The sequence below is a fragment of the Ictidomys tridecemlineatus genome, chromosome 8 (genome assembly GCF_052094955.1).
Source record: "Ictidomys tridecemlineatus isolate mIctTri1 chromosome 8, mIctTri1.hap1, whole genome shotgun sequence".
Lineage (NCBI taxonomy): Eukaryota > Metazoa > Chordata > Mammalia > Rodentia > Sciuridae > Ictidomys > Ictidomys tridecemlineatus.
In genome coordinates, this window is record NC_135484.1 from 145,055,224 (window position 1) to 145,073,765 (window position 18,542).

At 45.6% G+C, this 18,542-nt stretch overlaps 1 protein-coding gene across 7 annotated transcripts in view; it reads left to right on the forward strand.

Moving 5' to 3' along the window:
• The window catches only part of Phactr1 (phosphatase and actin regulator 1), a 486,260-nt gene that overhangs the window by 210,524 nt on the left and 257,194 nt on the right, over positions 1 to 18,542 (forward strand). The gene's annotated exons all lie outside the window — the stretch shown is intronic.

The window sequence follows — 18,542 nt, forward strand, 5'->3', positions numbered from 1 at the left end:
CAATTATCCCTCTGAAAGGATAGTTGCATATCCAAATAAAAATGATCTTGAATCTGTGGTTCTTAGTGTCTAAGTCCATGGAGCGCATTTGGGAATTAAAGACTTTGTGGGTCCTGAATTTCTGTCATCTTCTTTCTACAAGGGTCCTGTTATCTCCATGTACTCTGATGCCCAGCAGACAAATGAAGCCAAAAGGCATCATGAGGTTTTTAATTAAAACCCACATTTTGAAATATAGATACTATAATATCATTATAAATATTCATAGTATGTAAGAACAGTTCATGAACTCCCCGTGTTAAGACTTTGGTGGTCCCACAAGAAAGCATTGCTTTAATAATTAATGTCACTCAGTGAGTTCCTTTGATCCGTATTTCCATCCGTTGAAACATGCAGAAAAACTGCACTTCTGTGTTTCAATAATTTACTAAAGACTACGATTCATAAGGTCTGAGATTCCAGACACTACAAGACCCTTCACGTCATCCAAAACACAGAAGATAACACGATTCAGAAGAGTTTCCATTTTGCTTTGTTTTCCAGTTCTCTAAAAATTTTGTCTAAATTTTGGTGCTCACATTTTCTGTGTCAAGAACCTGGACTTATGGTTTTGCAGAGGGTTTAAGGTTACATTCAGTATAAGGGATAGTCTGGGAAATGTAATTTGGAGGCCAAGTTTTGTCCATTTGGGGGAAAGTTCAATAGTTGATAGAACAGCTGTTTGGAAGATGTGATGTAGAGTGGATTTGGAAAATCCAGTTCTTAGGGTAATATAGGTACTTTGGTTCAGAGCTTAAGTTTTTGGATCAGATTGACTTGGGTTCCTTTTCCAGTTGTGCCTCCTGATCAGTGACTTACATTTGTCAGGCTTCTTGGCATTTCTAAGGCTCAGTCCCTCATCTGTAAAGTCAAATAGTAAGAGGTTGCATGAAAATAAGTGAATTAATGCATGAACAGAGCAACACATGGTATCACGCTTGGTGTAGGTGACACCTTCAATACATTTACTGTTGCTATCATGTATAGTATCTAGTGACCACAAAATATTTGAAAAACAAGGTCATTTCCCACCTTTAATGAGCCAGAGAATAGAGAATTTGTGTAAAACTTTAACTCAACGTTTGTGATCCTCAACATGCTTTGGGATTAATTCACTAACAGCTCTACTCCAGAGTAGACCCACAGCTACTGAATAAGTTTGCTAGAACTGCTGTAACAAAACACCACCCTGCCTCTGGGTGGCTTAAACAACAGGGGTTTGATTCCTGGCAGTTCTGGAGGCTGGAAGGTGGAGATCCAGGTGTCAGCAAGGCTGTTTTCTCTAGAGGCCTCTCCTTGGCTGGTGGGAACCCCCTCTCACTGCATCTTTGCACTGTCAGTCTTTGGTCTGTGTATAGCATTGTCCTAGTCCGGTCTTATAAGGACACTAGTGGCCCTGGATTAGGTCCACCCTCATGATCTCCTTCACTTCTTTAAAGGCCTGACCTCCGAGAGGAGTGGCATTCTGAAGAACTGGGGGCTAGGGCTTCAACATGCAAATCAGAGGGAGGGGCACAGTTCCGTCCTTAACAGCTCTCAAGTTAAGGAAACTGTTTTTAAAGTGTGCTGTTCTTGTTTTAGGAGTCAATCAGATCCATAAAGAAAGAGTGTTTTTATAGAGGAAAATGGTATCTCCTCTAAATAGGTGCGTTGTTTGTGCCCCTATTCTGTGTGCACAAACATGAAAGGGCCCAGACAAGAAAGTGGTGCCTCAGCAGAGCAGGTGATTCCCAAGGGTGCTCAGGCAAGAGCCAGAGTGCTCCCTGCTCCCTCCTCCCTGGAGAGGAGGAACTTGTATGCCTCTGGCAGGACCTTGCACCCTCTGGGAGGCCCAGCCCTGTTCCCTGTAGACACTCTGGACAGCCTATCCAAGCAGAGAAATAAAACCCAAAGGGGGAATTCACACAGGGAAGAAAGACCTGCACCTTAATTTTCTTTTTTTTTTTTTTCCTATCAAAAGGAGCAAAGGAGTACTTACTTAGTGACTTATAAAAACACTGTGTCACATCCTTTTTTATTAACAATAAGGCATGCCTTCAGTGCCCAAGGGAAGGAGGGGTTCCCTGAGTCACCACTGTGCCTCCTGATTCTTCTCCAGTTCTTGGAACAGACAGGAACACACTCGATCATCTGGGGAGAACCTACCTGCTCCCAGACTGCCCTGCAGAGGCAGAAGTCCTGGGCTTGTGCCTCTTGTTGGTTCACCCAGGCTTCAAGCTATTTGGGTACAATGTCCTCGCCAAGTGTCAAGAGCTCTGTTTGGGTTATTAGAATGAGGCTGTTGAAAGAGACTATGATGTAATTCAGAATTTGTCGGTGCTTGAATTATTTAGCCCTGATATCAAGGTTCAGGACTTGGCTGAAAAAGGACTCAGAGGTTGAAGATGATAAGGACAGGCACTTAGGAACGAGTCACCAGACTTTAAGAATTTGCTGTTGGCTCCATTACACTTTTTTTTTTTAAATTAAGAACTTGATTTTTTTTTCAAGATGGTTTGTTCACATGGAGAGTTTCTCAAAAAACTGTTTTTAGAAATATCATGTCTCTTTTCAATGAAGCAAAATTAACCACCTTGTGGGTTTTGCTGGTGGTTGTTGTTATTGTGTTGATTCGGTAAGCATTTATTATCTGCTTTACCAAGGACAAGCCATTGTGCTCAGAGTTGTGCAATGTGTGAAAAGATGAATCAGATCTACCCAGACCTATTCAGAGAAAGAAAACATGCATAAAAGTTTTAGCAGAAAAAAAAAATGTAGAAAATGACAGCTTCCCTGGGAACAGAGAAATGTGGTTATTGAGGTTGGCAAAAGGGAGATATTAATTCCAACTAGAAAAGGCTCTGGAGTTGTTTTAACCTGAGAGTCTTGGGAAGAGGGGTAAGAGGAGGAGGGAGGGACCATGATAACCAAGGAGGGAGAGAGATGGGAAGCAGGTTCCTAGAGGAAGGCCCCTCCGGGTGTCATGAGGCAGGGGACCCGGCCAGCTTTCTTGGAGGAGAAGGTAGAAAAAAGGCAAACCGTTGTGAGGTCCCTGGAAGGAACTTGAACGTCACGCTGCAAGTGGCCTGCCCAGACTCAGAGCTTGTGCCTCATCATCAGCTGCAGTGCTGTCGCTGGGGACAGCAGGCCATGGCATTGATACTGGTAATAAGGGCGTGGCTCTCGATGTCCAGTGGCACATCATGGCTTAGATTATCTTCTTTGTTCTGCACAAGAAATTTGCGGGGAGGGCACCGGTACAGTGAATCCCTGTCTTCCCTGGATTCCATTTTTTTTTTGCAAACCTCGCCTGCTTTCCCCAGAATATCGTGTTGGTGAGGCACCTTCAGGGTCATCTCCAGGCAAACACAGAGTAGCAGAAATCCAAGCTGAGAGGGGGCCAGGCGATGCTCTGCTTCGTGTTTCATCTCTCACGCTGCAGATCTGTGTCCTTTCTGCGGCGAATCCAGGGCCACAGGGTTTGTGTGTTGGTGCTCCTCATGGGTGAATTTGCTGTATAGAATGGCCCAGGTGAAGTGCTAGAGAGCCAGGCATGTTCCCAGCTGCAGGAAAGCCGTGATGTGCCTCATGGATAGCAGACTGTGCTCAGCAAGCTTAGTTCAAAGCCTGAGTTCCAGTGCTCTCTGAGCATGACCATCTTCCATGTTCACAAATCAGTGATGTATGTTGAATCCGATGTGTTTCAACAGAAATGCACATAAGACAAAGGTATATGGTGATGTGTGAAGGCTGTTGCATTGTATTGTGTTGCACTTCTCCCAGCAGTGATGGTGCAGTATTCACTAATCCCATGTTCGCGGTGACTCTCTAGGACAGAACTGCCATGAATAATGAGAATCGAGTAGCATTTTCCTTTCCAAAGAGAAGTAAATTATGCTGGGGGCTACATGGCTAGCATGAGTCAAGTCTGTAGTATGCCGTAATGTAATGGTGTACCTTTGTGCAGATGAGATGGAAGGCCCTGACTTGGAGATGGCAATGAAGAGCAGAGGAGAGGAGGCAAGTTATAAATGGTGCAGGGAGTGGAGCCAATAGGGCCAGGTTGCTGAGTGCCCTGGAGGGCAGGGAGGAGAATGGGGTTTTGGAAGGCCCTGAGGTCGGGTAGAGGTGCAGGCTCTTGGAACTTGAGGATCAGGGCTGCAGGGAGGGTAATGGGTGGGAAAAGCAGGGATTGGGGACAGGGGCTTGAGAGAATAATTGTAGTTATTTCTTTTTGAGCACTTACTGTATTCCAGGTGCTGTTCAGAGGCTCCTACTAAATGATCTCACTAGATCCTCAGAGAAACCCTACAAGGCAGGGATACTTATTCCCATTTTACAGAGGAGGAGAGAGAGGCTCAGAAAACATAATAACCTGCCCAAGACATGCTGCTCTGAAACCACAGAAGAGGGGGTGCACCCCCAGGTGCAGGGACCACTGAGACTGTAGGCACAAGACACAGAGTTTCAAGTTTTGGAGGAAGAGAAGCATTGGTGACAGCCTATCTTGCCCTGTAATTTCCTGTTTTCAATTTTGCTTTTTCAGTGTTTTCCTAACAGCTCGTGTTTTTCTACCTGTGTGTTTTTGTTGAATTCTTCCCTGCCAGAGGAATGTTGTTCTCCTAACCTTTGGGTTTCTTGCCGTTCTCCTTTTGTGATGTTGCAAAGGGTTGGTTGAAATGACTTGTAGCCGCAGAAATTGGGCCTGTTAGGTGATGTTTTATTATGTTGTGTTGTTTAACAAAACAAAACAAAAAGTTTGAATGGTGCAGAGTTTCCTAGAATGGAATACATGTTCCTCCGAAGGATTGTTCTCTCAGTCACTCTTGCATTTCACATTACTCGAGCTGTAGTTGATTTGCAGATGCGCTCGTTAACGGAGGAGAGGCACGGTTATGCTATTTATCTGTTAGATTTCAATAGCCTGGTGTAAAAGGACAGGGTCTTCACTTTTCATTTCATCTCAGATATCAGTGATCTCTGAACATTTAAAAAAAAAAGTATGAAGCATTCCCTCTTCAAGTTGCTCAAATCTGTATCGCTTGCTGAGATTTATTTATCTCTGTGTTCCTGAGATAGTCAGAGATTAAACATTCCCTGACAAGTTATTCTCCTAGCACTCCTGGTACTACTGCACCACGGATACGATAGTTTCCCAATAGTACAGAGGGTGTTTCATCTAAAAAGGCTCAGAGCTGCTGATTATATTCAAAATCATGATAATAATACATAACAGAGGGAAAGAACTCTCATCAGATTTGTGGTCTCCTTCTTGCTTTCTCAGTTGCCCCTCCAAGGTGTCCAAGAAGGCCAGCTTTCTCCTGGCCACGTGGGAGTGTCCTCCCCAGAGCCAGGGCACTGGCTCCATCAAAACGCCTCTGCCCACAGAGTTCAATGCCCGGAGATGCAAGGAGAGCAGTCTCTGTAGGCAAGTGGAAAGGAGTTCACCTAAAGGGAGTCTCTGTGCTTTGAAATAACCAGAGTCCTAAACCCTTCCTTTATAAATTAAAGGCAGAGAGAGTCGCCATGTGGCTGGCTGCCGTGCTCTGTGCTCCAGTGAGCTGTCCCTCCCAGGTGGATGGCGTCTGCATCTGTGTGAGGATCTGGTGGCGTCAGGACAGAGACTCTGAAATCTTCATCTTCTCCTCAGACTGCCATCGCCTGAAAGGGAACGGGGAGAAGTGTAGCCAGGTTCCATTCAGAAAGCACTGGAAACCATCTCTCCGCTATCCTTGGACAGTGTGTTTGGCCAAACCCAAGGGAAATGATCTCCATGTGGTTTTGATTCATTTATAGTTTAATCACCAAAATATTGCTTTGCAAGGACTGCTTATGTCCAGAAAATCCCTTCATGAGCCAGTTGAAAACATTGTCTTGAAAACAGGAAAGTCCTGTTTGGCCAAGAGCTCGCAGATGCCCAAGCAGAGGCCCTGGGTTGGGTGGTGGGGACGGAAGCCCCGGAGTCTGAGCTTCCAAACCTGGCAGGGCTGTCTGATCCCCTTGGGGAATCCGTGTGGTGTGTCTGTCTTTACTCACTAGCAGAACAGAGATCCTCCAGGGAAAAAGAAGTCACCTGAAGGAAAGAGGACCCCTGGCTTCCCTGATGGCCATTCGGACTCACGCCCTTTCATGTCATTTCATGTCCCCTGTGCCACCTCCCTAGATGACAACTCATAATATTAGCATCACAGCCTTTAAAAACCCGAGGCAGAATTTCATAAATGTGCTTGGAAGCAGCAGCTTCACTGGGTCCGTGAGTTCCAGGAACAAGGGGAAAAATTGTTTTTATTTTGAAATTAAAAAAAAATTATGACAAAACATCTGCAACAAAATTTAGCATCTTAATCACATTGAAGTGTCCAGGCCGGTGACATTGACTCCATTCACACTGTTGTGCAGCCAGCACTGTCATTTATCCCTAGGACTCTTTTCAACTTGCAAAGCTGAAACTCTGTGCCCGTGAAATAAGAACTCCCGACTCTCCTTCCTCCCCAGCTCTGGCAGCCATCATGCTGCCTGCTGTCTGAATTAAAGAGTAACTGCCTTCATCTGGTGGTACAAGCCTGTTCTGTCACTAAAATGCAAAAGGACTTTTAGTGCAGGGATGCCTGGATGAGAATAGGGGCGTGTGATAGGAGAAGGTCTTCCATGGGGATTGTGGAATGGACACAGATGACCCCCTGACCCCCAGGCAGGTCGCAGGAGTGGAGTTCAGTGAAGGCGTTTTCCCAGGGGGTTCTGCTGCTGGGCTGCTTTTGGATGATCTGATAATATAAGTAAAAGTATATAGGACCTTCTTAAAAAATGGTTCTCAGTTTCCCCCAGGATCCTGGGGATCTTGTTAATATGAAGATTCTGGCTGAGCACGTCTGGGGTGGGCCTCGGGGTTTTGCATCTCTAATAACCTTCCAGGTGATGCTAATGCACTGGTCCATGAGCCACCTTTCAAAAAATAAGGTTCTGGAAGAGTGGTTTCATAGGTGGAAGTCTTAAAAAAACAAAATTCTAAATCAACTGTTCTGGGCATAGTTGTCTTTTGTTTTAGTTTGGTTTGATTCTTTTTTTTTTTTTTTTTTTTTTGTACTGGGAATTGAACCACTGAGCTACACCCCCAGCTCCCTTTTTCTTTAAATCTCTTTTTTTTTTTTTTTTTGAGACAGGGTTTAGCTAAGTTACCTAGGACCTCCCTAAGTTGCTGAGACGATCCTCGAGCTTACCATCCTCCTGCCTCAGCCTCTCGAGTTGCTGGGATTACAGGTGTGCACCACCTGCCAGGTTTAGACATAAATATATTTTAAGTATCCCAAATATATTTTAAGTATCTGGTGCAGAGCTAGCACTGAGGACTCCTGACCTGGAGAAATAGTTAATATTTCTAGGCTGCTTCTCTCAAAATCAAATACCTCATATGAATTTTTTGGTGAGTGTCAGAATGCAGTGAGTTCGTACTTGGCTTTTCTAACAAGAGCTTAAGTGACTATTGCTATGTTGCTGATAAAATGAAGAGCCAAATGCTTAAGATTCCAGATGTGCTGACTGCAGAGTTGACATTCAACTACAAAAATCTAGCCATCTTTCTTGCAGTCTTGCCCCTACAGAGGCTCCCCCTGTGTGCTCATGTGGGTGAACTACAGCGATAATTATGGGTAGAACCAATATGGATCCTCAAATTTTTTTTAAAAAAATGCTTAATATGCTCAAATACTTAGCTACATATTTGAGAACTCGGAATCCTGCACCAAAGAACATCAGAATTTTGCCTGAAAAAAAAAAATGTTAAGAACAGATGTTCCAATCTACTTGTCTCCACCATGAAATAAGTCTGATTCTGCTCATACTTGCATACTGATGGATCTTCTTGGGCGAGTTCGCCCTCAGGAAGCTGAATGTGCGATTGGTGTTTGCTGAGGTTAAATATTGTGCACTTAAACATTAGCAAATGCCTGCCAGATCCAGCTATGTCAATTTTAGCTTAATTGAGACTCCACTTCTCTCTCACAGTAATTAGCTAACAGTAGCTGTGTTTCCTTAGTTATCATTCTAATTTCTATTAATAAAACTATGGCAACATAGCAAAGATGCATCTCTGTTTGCCAGATGAATGCAGATCCCATTTATTGGATAATTGTTTCTACTTATTTAAGTTTTAGACCCCAAATAAGGGGACCTTCAATGTATACAACTCTTTTAGATCTTAAACTGCCCCAAACCATTCTTATCCACCACCACCTTCACTATTTTTTTTTTTGAGGGGGGAGACAGTAATACTGTGATGGTGAACTTTGAAGAATTAGGAATTTTTTTTTAAAATTAGGTATTGATGAACCTTTATATTACTCATTTATTTATATGCAGTACTGAGAATCGAACCCAGTGCCTCACGCATGCTAGGCAAGCGCTGTATCACTGAGCCACTACCCCAGTCCCAAGGAAATTTTGATACCATGCAAACATTTTCCAGTTTATTCTGTGGGCAGCTCCTGTGTGTGATGAATCGAAGACTGAGGGGAACAAACATTGTACCAGTCCTCCTCGCCATTCCCTCCTTGAGTTGACACTGTCCAGTAATGACCACTGCTAGAGCAGACGTGGCCAGGAGAGTCACAAGGAGATGTTTGTGCTCTCTCCTGCAAAACACTGTTTTGCAACCTGTGGGCTCTGCTTGGCTCTTTGACTTATCCCACTCATGTGACAGGAGGGAGCAGCGCCAACAGGCCGAGGCTGGAGAGAATAATTTCAGATCCTTTTTGCATATTTCCTGTCTGATTCCATCTCCACCCAGCCCTGGCCTCAGTACCTGGAGCTCCTCTCTTGGACCTTTTGCCCATCAGACTTATCTGCGTTCTCTTCAGTTCTCAATGGGTGTCTCTGGGGATTGGTTCTAGGAACATAGATACCAAACTCCAGATATGCTCAGGTTCCTATAAAATGGCTGATACTTGCATAGAACCTGTATATCTTCCTGTATACTGTGAAGCATCTCTTGATTTCTCATAATGCCTAATAAAATGCAAATTGCTATCTAAATAGTTATTCTCACTGTATCATTTAGGGACTAATTGCCAAGGAAAAAACAGTACATGTTCAATCCTGATATGTTTTTTATATCCCCAAACATGTTCGGTCTGTGGTTGGTGGAATCCATGGATTGTGGATCTATCCTGTATTGTATGGCTGTATTGTTTTAAAAATCTCTATTTCAAAATGTACCTTTTAAATCTTAGTTCCCTGAAATACTGGAAACTGACTAATGTAACTCAATTCCCATAAGAGATCTTTTCAGGTAAGCCCAGTTTTTTATTTTTGAGAAAGGGAAAAAAAGTAGCTGATGTAGAATTTTGAAGCGATGGCTAATAAGCTCATACCTGTCCATTTGCTTAGATAGTAGAATTTTCTTCTTGAAACAAGTGTGAGCCACATTTGGAGTCCATCTAAAGGAGCAATGCCAGGAACCCCATCTATGGTAATCCCTGGGATATACCCTTTAATTCTCATAGCCAGAAATGGTCTTTAGCTTTTGGTGACAATTTTTTCCCCCTATGCTGGGGCTGAAACTCAGGGCCTCTCGCATGCTAGGCCCGTGGTCTCCCACTGAGCTACACCCAGGCCCAGATCCGGTGTTTTAAGTGGATGTGTTTTCACTGAGGAAGCAGATCAACATGGGAAAGTGGGGAGTTGCTATAAACATTGAAAACAAATCATAATGAAGGTTGGGCAGCTGCAAAACCAGGCAGAGGCAGTACCAGGGACTCTAAGGTGAGCAAGACGGGGAGGAGAGAAGAAAATAACCACCAGAAGGTCCTCTCCAGAGCCTGAACCCTAAGTCCACTGAGCAGGTCGGGGCATCCCGGAGGGCTCTCAGGGGATGTAAATTCCCAAAGCCTGAATATGATCCCCGAGAGAAGGGAGCATGAGCTGGGGTGGAGCTCAGCACCGAGTGCTTGCCCAGCACACAGAGCCACAAAGGAAAAGAAGAGGAAGAAAGGAAAGAAAGGAGGGAGGGAGGGAGGGGAAGGGAGGAAGGAAGGAAGGAAGGAAGGAAGGAAGGAAGGAAGGAAGGAAGGAAGGAAAGAAGGAAGGAAAGAAGGAAGGAAGGAAGGAAGGAAGGAAAGAAGGAAGGAAGGAAGGAAAGAAGGAAGGAAGGAAGGAAGGAAGGAAGGAAAGAAGGAAGGAAAGAAAGAATATCCAAATTAATTTTAAAAGAGCAACAATAAAAACAAATCTAAGTGATGGGGGCAGCTCTTCCAGTAGGTTCTCTGAATGTCCTGGAAGCAAGTCTCAAAACACTGATTACAGGATTTATCCCCGGCCGGGTGCGGTGGTGCACACCTGTAATCCCAGCAGCTTTGGGAGGCTGAGGCAGGAGGATTGAGGATTCAAAGCCAGTCTCAGCAAAAGCAGGGCACTAAGCAACTCAGTGAGATCCTATCTCTAAATAAAATGCAAAACAGGGCTGGGGATGTGGCTCAATGATTGAGTGCCCCTGAGTTCAATCCCCAGGACCCCCCAAAAAAAAGATTCATGCAGGATTCCTTGAATCCGAATCTCTAGACAGCAAACTCTGCAATCAGAACTTTCACAAAATAATCCACAGGTAATTCAAATGCACACTAAGAGCTGTGAACCCCTGGACTAACCCAACCCGAAGCCTCTCTTGTACTCCCTTGGGACAATTCTGGGAGTGGCTATTCTGTGGCTGCCCTGTCCAGCTGCCACCAGCTAGCCCTGTGTGACCAATGAGCACTTGAAATGTGCCTAGCTGTGCAGTGCTGGGTGTGCACTGGATCCTGAAGATCTGAGCCTGAAACAAATACACACAGCGCTTCCATTAGGGATTTTTTATATTGATTACATGTAGAAATGATAACTTTCGTATATGGTAGTTTAAGTAAAAATATACTTTAAAAATTCATTTCACCCGTTTCTTTTTACTGCTTTAATATGACTTCTAGAATACCTTTCTTTTCCTTTTGCAGTGCGAGGGGTCCAACCCAGGGCAAGCGCTCTAAACTGAGTGACACTCCCGGCCCTAGAATACTGGACATTACATTTGTGGTTTGCTGTATATTTCTGTCACAGTAAGTCTGGATCCTGCAGCTAAAACCACTGCGGTTCTATAAACAATGGATCCAGGGGTGACCGTAGGAGAAAGAATTTTCCCATTCTGATTCAGAGCTTAGCTTTTGTATTTGGAATTTTGGTTTAAAATTAACTTCACTTTTAAGCCCTAAATCTTGCATTTCTTTATACTTTAGTAGATACCTTCTGCACAAAGGTTCAGTCCGTAGAGATTTAGGGATGAGAGCGCTTCCCAAGCCTACCCCAATGGAAATGTTTCCCAAGTTAAGTAGATTATTGCTCTGCAAATCATTTAGCCGTGTTTCCTCCAGAAATTAGTTGAGGAAAATAAAATGCTAGATAATGCCATGTGTTTTTTTGTATCTATCAGATTGTCCTCAGCACATACACCCCAATCAAATATCCATTAGTACTACAGGGGTGACAGTGGGACCCAGAGAAATCTTTGAAGTTTCAGCTTGAATTAACTTCTCTGAATTTACCAGAAGAGAAGCGTGGAACTTGTACAGACTGGAAACATTTTTTTTTATCTTTTCCATTAATAAATATCAAGAGTATGGAGCCCCAGGGGAGGTGCAGGGGGGATAGTGGTGAATGCTCAGGACTTACAGAGTATACAAACCGGCAACTACACACTTTGGATAAGGCGCTAACAAAACACGGTTCAAAGGCACTAAACAAACACTCGCTGAAAACTGGAGGCTAGTTTAAGATCCGCAGGATGCAGTGTTTCCAAAGGGTAGGTGAGGAAATGGGGCTAGAGGCAAGAGAGCACAAATTGTGGAGTCCCCAGAGAACTGAAAGTAATTCCCTTTTGCTTTTACATCAGGTGCAGGGAGAAGGGAAGAGAAATAGGTGAGAGAAGCCCCAAAGGTGAGCAGAGCCAGGGCCAAAGCCCACATAGGGCAGATGATTCCATCCCTATGAAATGTCCAAAAAGGCCAATCTATAGAGAGACCTGGACTCGTGGTTGCCTAGGGCTAGCGTGGGAATAAGGCAGGGGTGATGGTAAATTGCCACCAGGTTTCTTTTTAGGACAGTGGAACTGTTCTAAAATTAGATCACGGTGATGGAAATTCTGTAATATAAACTGAAACTCTGTAACTGTATTAAAAAAAAAAGCAACTCATGGAATCCCTGTGACTAATATACTTGAAACAAGGTGATTCTCACGGTATATAAACTGTGTCCTAATAAAGCTGTTAAAATTGAAAAGCATCTCATGAACCCAGCTAAGGAGTTTTCACGCTGTCCTGGTGAAACAGGAGGGTATGGGTAATGCAGATCTATGCAGCTGCCTTTTAGAAAAAGCTCCCGCGGTATCATGCACGGCCCCTGCCCCTGCACGCAAGAGTGAAGCGAGGTAAACAGAGCCGACCTCCATGGTGCGCTGACTGTATATAAGCGCTTTGCAGAGCTCTCTACCCACAGCATCTCATTTCACCTTCACAAGGACCTCTGATACCCTTCATCATCTGATGGCTCATTGCTGTCATCGGATCTAAAGTCTGAACAGCCGCTGCTTTCCCTGTGGGGGTGAGGTCCCCAGGAAGTGGTGTGACTTGCCCAGAGGCCCAAATCAGCTTCACTGTGATAAAGTCAAGATGTAGGCCGAGCTGGCTCCTTTTGGGGGCCCCGGGGCAGCATCCCCCTCCTCCTCACATCTCCTTCTCAGATTTGGGCTTTCTCGCTTCCCTCTTCTGAGGACCCTTGCAATTACATGGGGACCATTGATGGCAGAAGATAATCCCCGCTTCTCGAGAGCCTTGATTGAATCACATCCGTGGCGTCCCTTCTGCACTGTAAGGTAACTCACAGGTGCGGGGATCAGGCCGTGATTCTGCTTACCGCATCCCAACTAGAGAACCTGTGTTTGACCCGAGTCTCAAAATCAAAGTGCTCTTCTGGTCTTGGGAGGGGAAAGGGAGAAGGAGGAGGAGGGAAAGGATTGGAGCAAGTTACGTGCTTCAGTGAGTGTGTCACTGTGAACCCCACTATGATCTATAATGATGATGCGCTAATAAAAACATTTAAAAAGTCGCCTTCTGTATTTTGACCTCACACATCAGCTCGGAAATCTTTTCCTTGTTCATAACAACAAAATCAAGACTTGAGTCCAAAAATACTGTTGTTTATTTGCCTTTAATTTTAATTGTCTTCCACTTGAAATAAAATAAATAAGATAGTTGATCAGGTGCCATTAAGGATATCATTTTCCTTTGAAAATATTTTTATTAAATTACAAAACACCGTCAACATGTCGAGCCCTCAGGTCACTTGCCAAGGGACTGGAGAAGTTTGGACAAACGAGAGCAAAAATACGTAGAATAATATTTGTACTGCACTATAGACTGTTTTAGGGCACACTTTCTCTCTTCTATAATTTCATTTAAAACAAATAGGAGTGTCATAAAGCACTTTTTTGGAGGGGTGGATAACAGGGATTGAACTCAGGGGCACTCGACCACTGAGCCACATCCCCAGCCCTACTTTGTATTTGATTTAGAGACAGGGTCTCACTGAGTTGCTTAGCACCTCGCTTTTGCTGAGGCTGGATTTGAACTCATGATCCTCCTGCCTCAGCCTCCTAAGCCACTGGGATTACAGTCGAGCACCACTGCTCCGGCATGAAGCAGTTTTTCAGTTGGTCTGTGGGTTCTGTGGTGTCTCTTTGCTCAGGTTTACCTCCTTGTGTAACACCTTGTCAATCAGGACTCAGAAGGTGCCAAGTTACAATCAAAGATACAGAGCAAAACCAAGGCCAGGAGATGGCCTTGGATTCTGACCAAAGGAGAGGACTTTTCCATTGTCCCTCGATGGGGTTATTGTTCCAAAGGTGGGAGACGTCACTATATTTTTTTAAACTATATATATTCAAAATATATTGGATAGTAGGAGTTTGGTGTTGGAAGGACTGGATGTGACTTTAGCTCCTGTTGAGAGTTTTCGTGTCAATTCTCACTTCTTCTTGACTAATGATCACGCCTTTCTTATAACTCCCGCCCACTTCACTTACTGTCCTCTTGATTTTATCTTCTCTTATACTCAGCATAGCACTGTGGGATTTTTTTTTTTTTATTCTGCAGTCTAAATCCCACGACAGACTTTGCTACAAGTAGTGTGTTAGTTCAAAAGTGTCCCAGACCATTCATCAGACTCATCTCACTCTCAGAGAATCCCGGGGACTCAGATACCTGCTGTCTGCCATTAACTCTCAGGGGACCTCGAGGCCATTCTGTTTCGATCTCAGTATCTAACATCCTAGTGTTGCCTGCTCGGACTGTGGTTCCCTTTCAAGGTGAATATCATCTCAGGACATTTGGTGGGTATAGGAAGTGTGCTGGATCTGGGTTTGGGATTTCCAGGAGGCTGACCCAGGGATAAGAATTCCAGTTCTGGGCTCAGAAAATACCAGCAGAGGTTTGGGGAAATAAGAAAACAGAAGGGAGGCAGTGAAGAGTGTATTGTCAGCCGTGCGCTGTGCCGCACACACCTGTAATCCCAGTAGCTTGGGAGGCTGAGGCAGGAGGGTCTCAAATTCAAGGCCAGCCTCAGCAATTTAGCAAGGGCCTGAGCAACGTATCAAGACCCTGTCTTAAAATAAAAAGTAAAAAGGGTTGGGAATGTGGCTCGGTGGTTCTGGGTTCAATCCTCAGTACAAAAAAAAAAAAAAAAAGAGTGTGTTGCCAAGTCGGTTACTAATGTGTACGACACATCACCAAGTTATGCCAACTTGTGGGCATGGAAATTAGGCTGGTTCCTGTGTCGGTGGGCTTTGTTTTCTCCTCCTTGGTCTCTTGTACCAAGGTCAGGAAATGAAGGCCCTCACAGAGGTGCAGGTGGTCTCGGTGAGCTTTCTAATTATGCAAGTCAGTGCCATTGGATTCCAGCAGGATGCTGGCAACCTCTACTACAAGGAGCCGGAGAGGTGGAGGGGAACAGGGAAGGAGTGGTCAATTAGGAAATCCAAAAGCAGTGCTCCGATGTGCTGGAGTCTTGCTGTGAGTGTTTCAGAGGTTCAAAGTCCTGGTTCTGTGATGTTAGCGACCCATACATGCTACCCCCATGGTGGACACGGGAAAGAAAATCAATCTGTAGCTAAAGATAGTGTAAGAGCTCACAAAGCTCCTGACCCCAGTGAGAAGGATAATATATTAGTAAAGTATGGTTATGCTGCATTATTTATATGGAAATACTCTTAAATGTCATTCTTTGAAAATAGGCACTACGGTTTTCTCTTTCGAGCCACTCTTCAGAATGACATTAAAATGTCAGAGTGCGGTGGTGGCATTTGAACTAACATCGAGACATTTTCACTTGTGTGGCTCAGGAAGTCGAATTTGGCCACGCGTGGTCCCCTGCGCGTTTGGGGGTCTGTGTTCCGTGCCGTGTGTGAAATGGGTCTCTCCTACCTCCAGTAGAAGACCCCTCGATTCTGTGCTTGCTCATTGAAAAGGTTTGGCGTTCAGATGCGCTTGTGGGAATGTGTGGGGTGGGAGGAATGGGGCAATCTGATTCCCTTTTCCCCTCCTCCACTTTATTTCTGAGAAGCCGGCTTGCTGACGTGTAGGATAGATAGACGAGCTCAGCAGTCATTCACGGGAGGGAAGGAATTGTGAACTTCAGTCATTTTGCGTTTCAGAACGGGAAAGCGGGATTGCTGACTTTTAGATTTCCTTGGAGAAACGGTGTGTGAATGGCATATTGAATATTTGAATAAAGCCAAGTATAGGTGTAACTCCTTTAGCAGACAATCTGCTAACAAGTGAAACTCCTTGGGTGAATTTTAAATAAGATTCGACTTAACGTGCAACTTGGAATAAGAAGGGAATGTACAGAGCATCTGATTTAACCTTCCCATTGGACTCAAGAAGAAATCGAGACCTTGAAAATTTCAGAAAGCTTCTGTGGTCCACGAGGACCCCAGGATTTGTGGATTCAAGATTCCTGATACCCCACTGGGTGTACTTTCTGCTTCAGCACTTTGCTTTATCACTGCTGCGGCTTTTCTTTTTCTCATCCTCATTCTCTCTTTCTCTTACACCCTCCCCCCCCCACACACACACGCTCAATATTATCAAGTCTCCCTTGGCTTCATGATGATCGAAGTAAAATGGTCCTTCTCAGGTCAACTGAGTTCTCTAAGGAAGTGGGCTGTGCTTATGTACCGAATGCTGAGAGCAAAATCATTCGTCACAATGTAAGAATGGAAGTTGCAGGAGGAACTTCTCTGGGTAGGAAAAGGGGATGTTTTCACAGAGATCATTATTCTAGACTTAACCCATTTGACCTCTGTTTTGAGAAACAGACGGGGCCCGTTTCGTTTGACCCACAGAAGGTCACCATTCCTGGGGCTCCATCTTGCTTCTCTCCGGTTCCCTTTGCCTGAGGCACCTCAGTGTCAACATCCATGGTCTCTGAGCCTCGGTCTCTCTTGTTTAAATGGCACTTCTTGGCCAGGGTGGGTCTGGTTTTGAAGAAGCTCTTTCTAAGAAAAAAAAAAATAGACAGTATTCAGCTTTGGAAATTCGAGGAAAACTTCATGCCACAAGAGCCTGTTGCTAGATCCCTGCCCCCAGGGGCCTTAGAAGGGGCCCAGAGCTCCTATAAGGAGCTCCTATAAGCTCCTTCAAGTTTCTGCCCGCCTGCCCCAGTGCCCCGGGCAGTCTTTCCTCCTGAGTCTGGGAATCCGAGCGCGTCTGCCGGGCCCTGTGGACTGCAGCACCCTTGGCCTTGGCCCCTGACCCCACCCAGGCGACTGCTCCATCTCCCACCGGCTGCCCAAGTGTTGACATCTCAGTCCCACCACGGCTCCCCGCTCTGCAAGTCCTCCTGATTTCCCACGGTCTTTGGATGAGTCCCCAGGTCCTCTGAAAGACATCCACAGTCCCCAGGAGGAGCCCGTCTGCATTGCTCCAGGGTCTTGCCTCGTGTGGCCCTCCACACGGGTCACCCAGGCGCTCTGCCATTCCCAAGCAGAATGGGTCTCTCCTACCTCCGGTAGAAGAGCAGGGGATGCTCCTAGCCCTGTTTTGTCCTTAATAGGCTCAAAATTGATGGCTGCCTTAGAAACCCTTTCTGTAGACAAAGCTGAGAGGGGGAGTAGCCCCCGGACGGCTGTCCCCCACCTCACGGAGCCCATGGTGAACCTGGGGACTGTGTCGCCTGTTGGATTTGCCTTTCATCAGATGGAGGAGGAGAGAGTCTGAGTCTTGCGCTCTTTTTGATAATTTCCTCCCTTTGGACTGACTCCTTTAATCATTCCTGTAATCATGGAACGTGTCTCTGAATCCATTAACATCACAAAACGTGGCAGTGCCTTGCTAGTCACTGAACCCAGAGGAGAAGGAGCCGCAGCAGACCTCCCCTGCAGGGCTTCAGAGTGCAGATCAGCTAAGAGAGGCATCCTGGAGACTGGGCTGTGGGTAGAGCTGACAGTGCCTCCTCGGAGATGGAGATCAGGCCTTCCAGGGAGACCCTGCCTGCACCCCAGGGTGGTGAGACGCGGGGCCCGGACGCCGCTGTGTGCTGTTTTGCTGTAACTTGGCAGCATCGTGAGCCTGCGTGTGGGTGTCCTTGTTTAGGGAAACGCTTCCCATGTTTTTGTGCCTGGAGGGGTTCCCCCCCTGCGGTGAGTTTGCCATGAAACCCAATGACACCCCCTACACACACCCCAAGAAAAAGCACAGAATGAATTTCGCAGCATATTCTGGAAAGTCTTCCAAACACTATGATTCCTTCTAAAGCAAGTCAAATGATGAACCTTCGCTCGCCCATTGGTGGTCAGACACTTGCTGAATCCCGCGGCTGACTTAGGGTGACGTTCAGGGGACCTGCTTCACAGTCAGTGGGTGGCTCTTGGAATTGTTCTTTTTGTTTGCGTGGGAGTGAAATCACTTTCACCGTTGGCGGGACATTGGACACAGAGAGGTCTCTTCCCAACATACAGAAACGTCCCATTACTACTGATGGCAGAGCTGAGGCAGTCGGGATGTCCTAGTGGGTCATGGAGACTTGCTCTGTGTCATAGAAGAGGGAGGTGGTCCTCAGCGTCACCTAGAAAATGCTGGTTATTCTAAAAGTTTCAGGGGAAAAAAAAGCCATCCATCATCTGTGCATGTGACAGTTGTCAAATGCTGAAGGATTTATTGTTTGGCCACTTTCACCCCATTTTGTCCTCTCAGTGGCCTCAAAAAATGATGGGGAAGAGAAGGATTTATTATCTCCCACCTGCCGCCCTCCCAGCCCTGGACCTCAGGGTATCAGGGTCCAGCCGTCAGCTCTGTGCACGGGCCATCGCCTGCTCCCCTGCGGCCACCTCTCTGCTTCTGCTCAGCTTTTCCCTGTGCCTGGAGTTTCTGTTTCCTTCTCCCACCCGCTCTGCACATCCAAGGTCAAGGGGCGACCTTCCACAGCACCAGGTGCCCCTCCTCCAGGCAGACGCC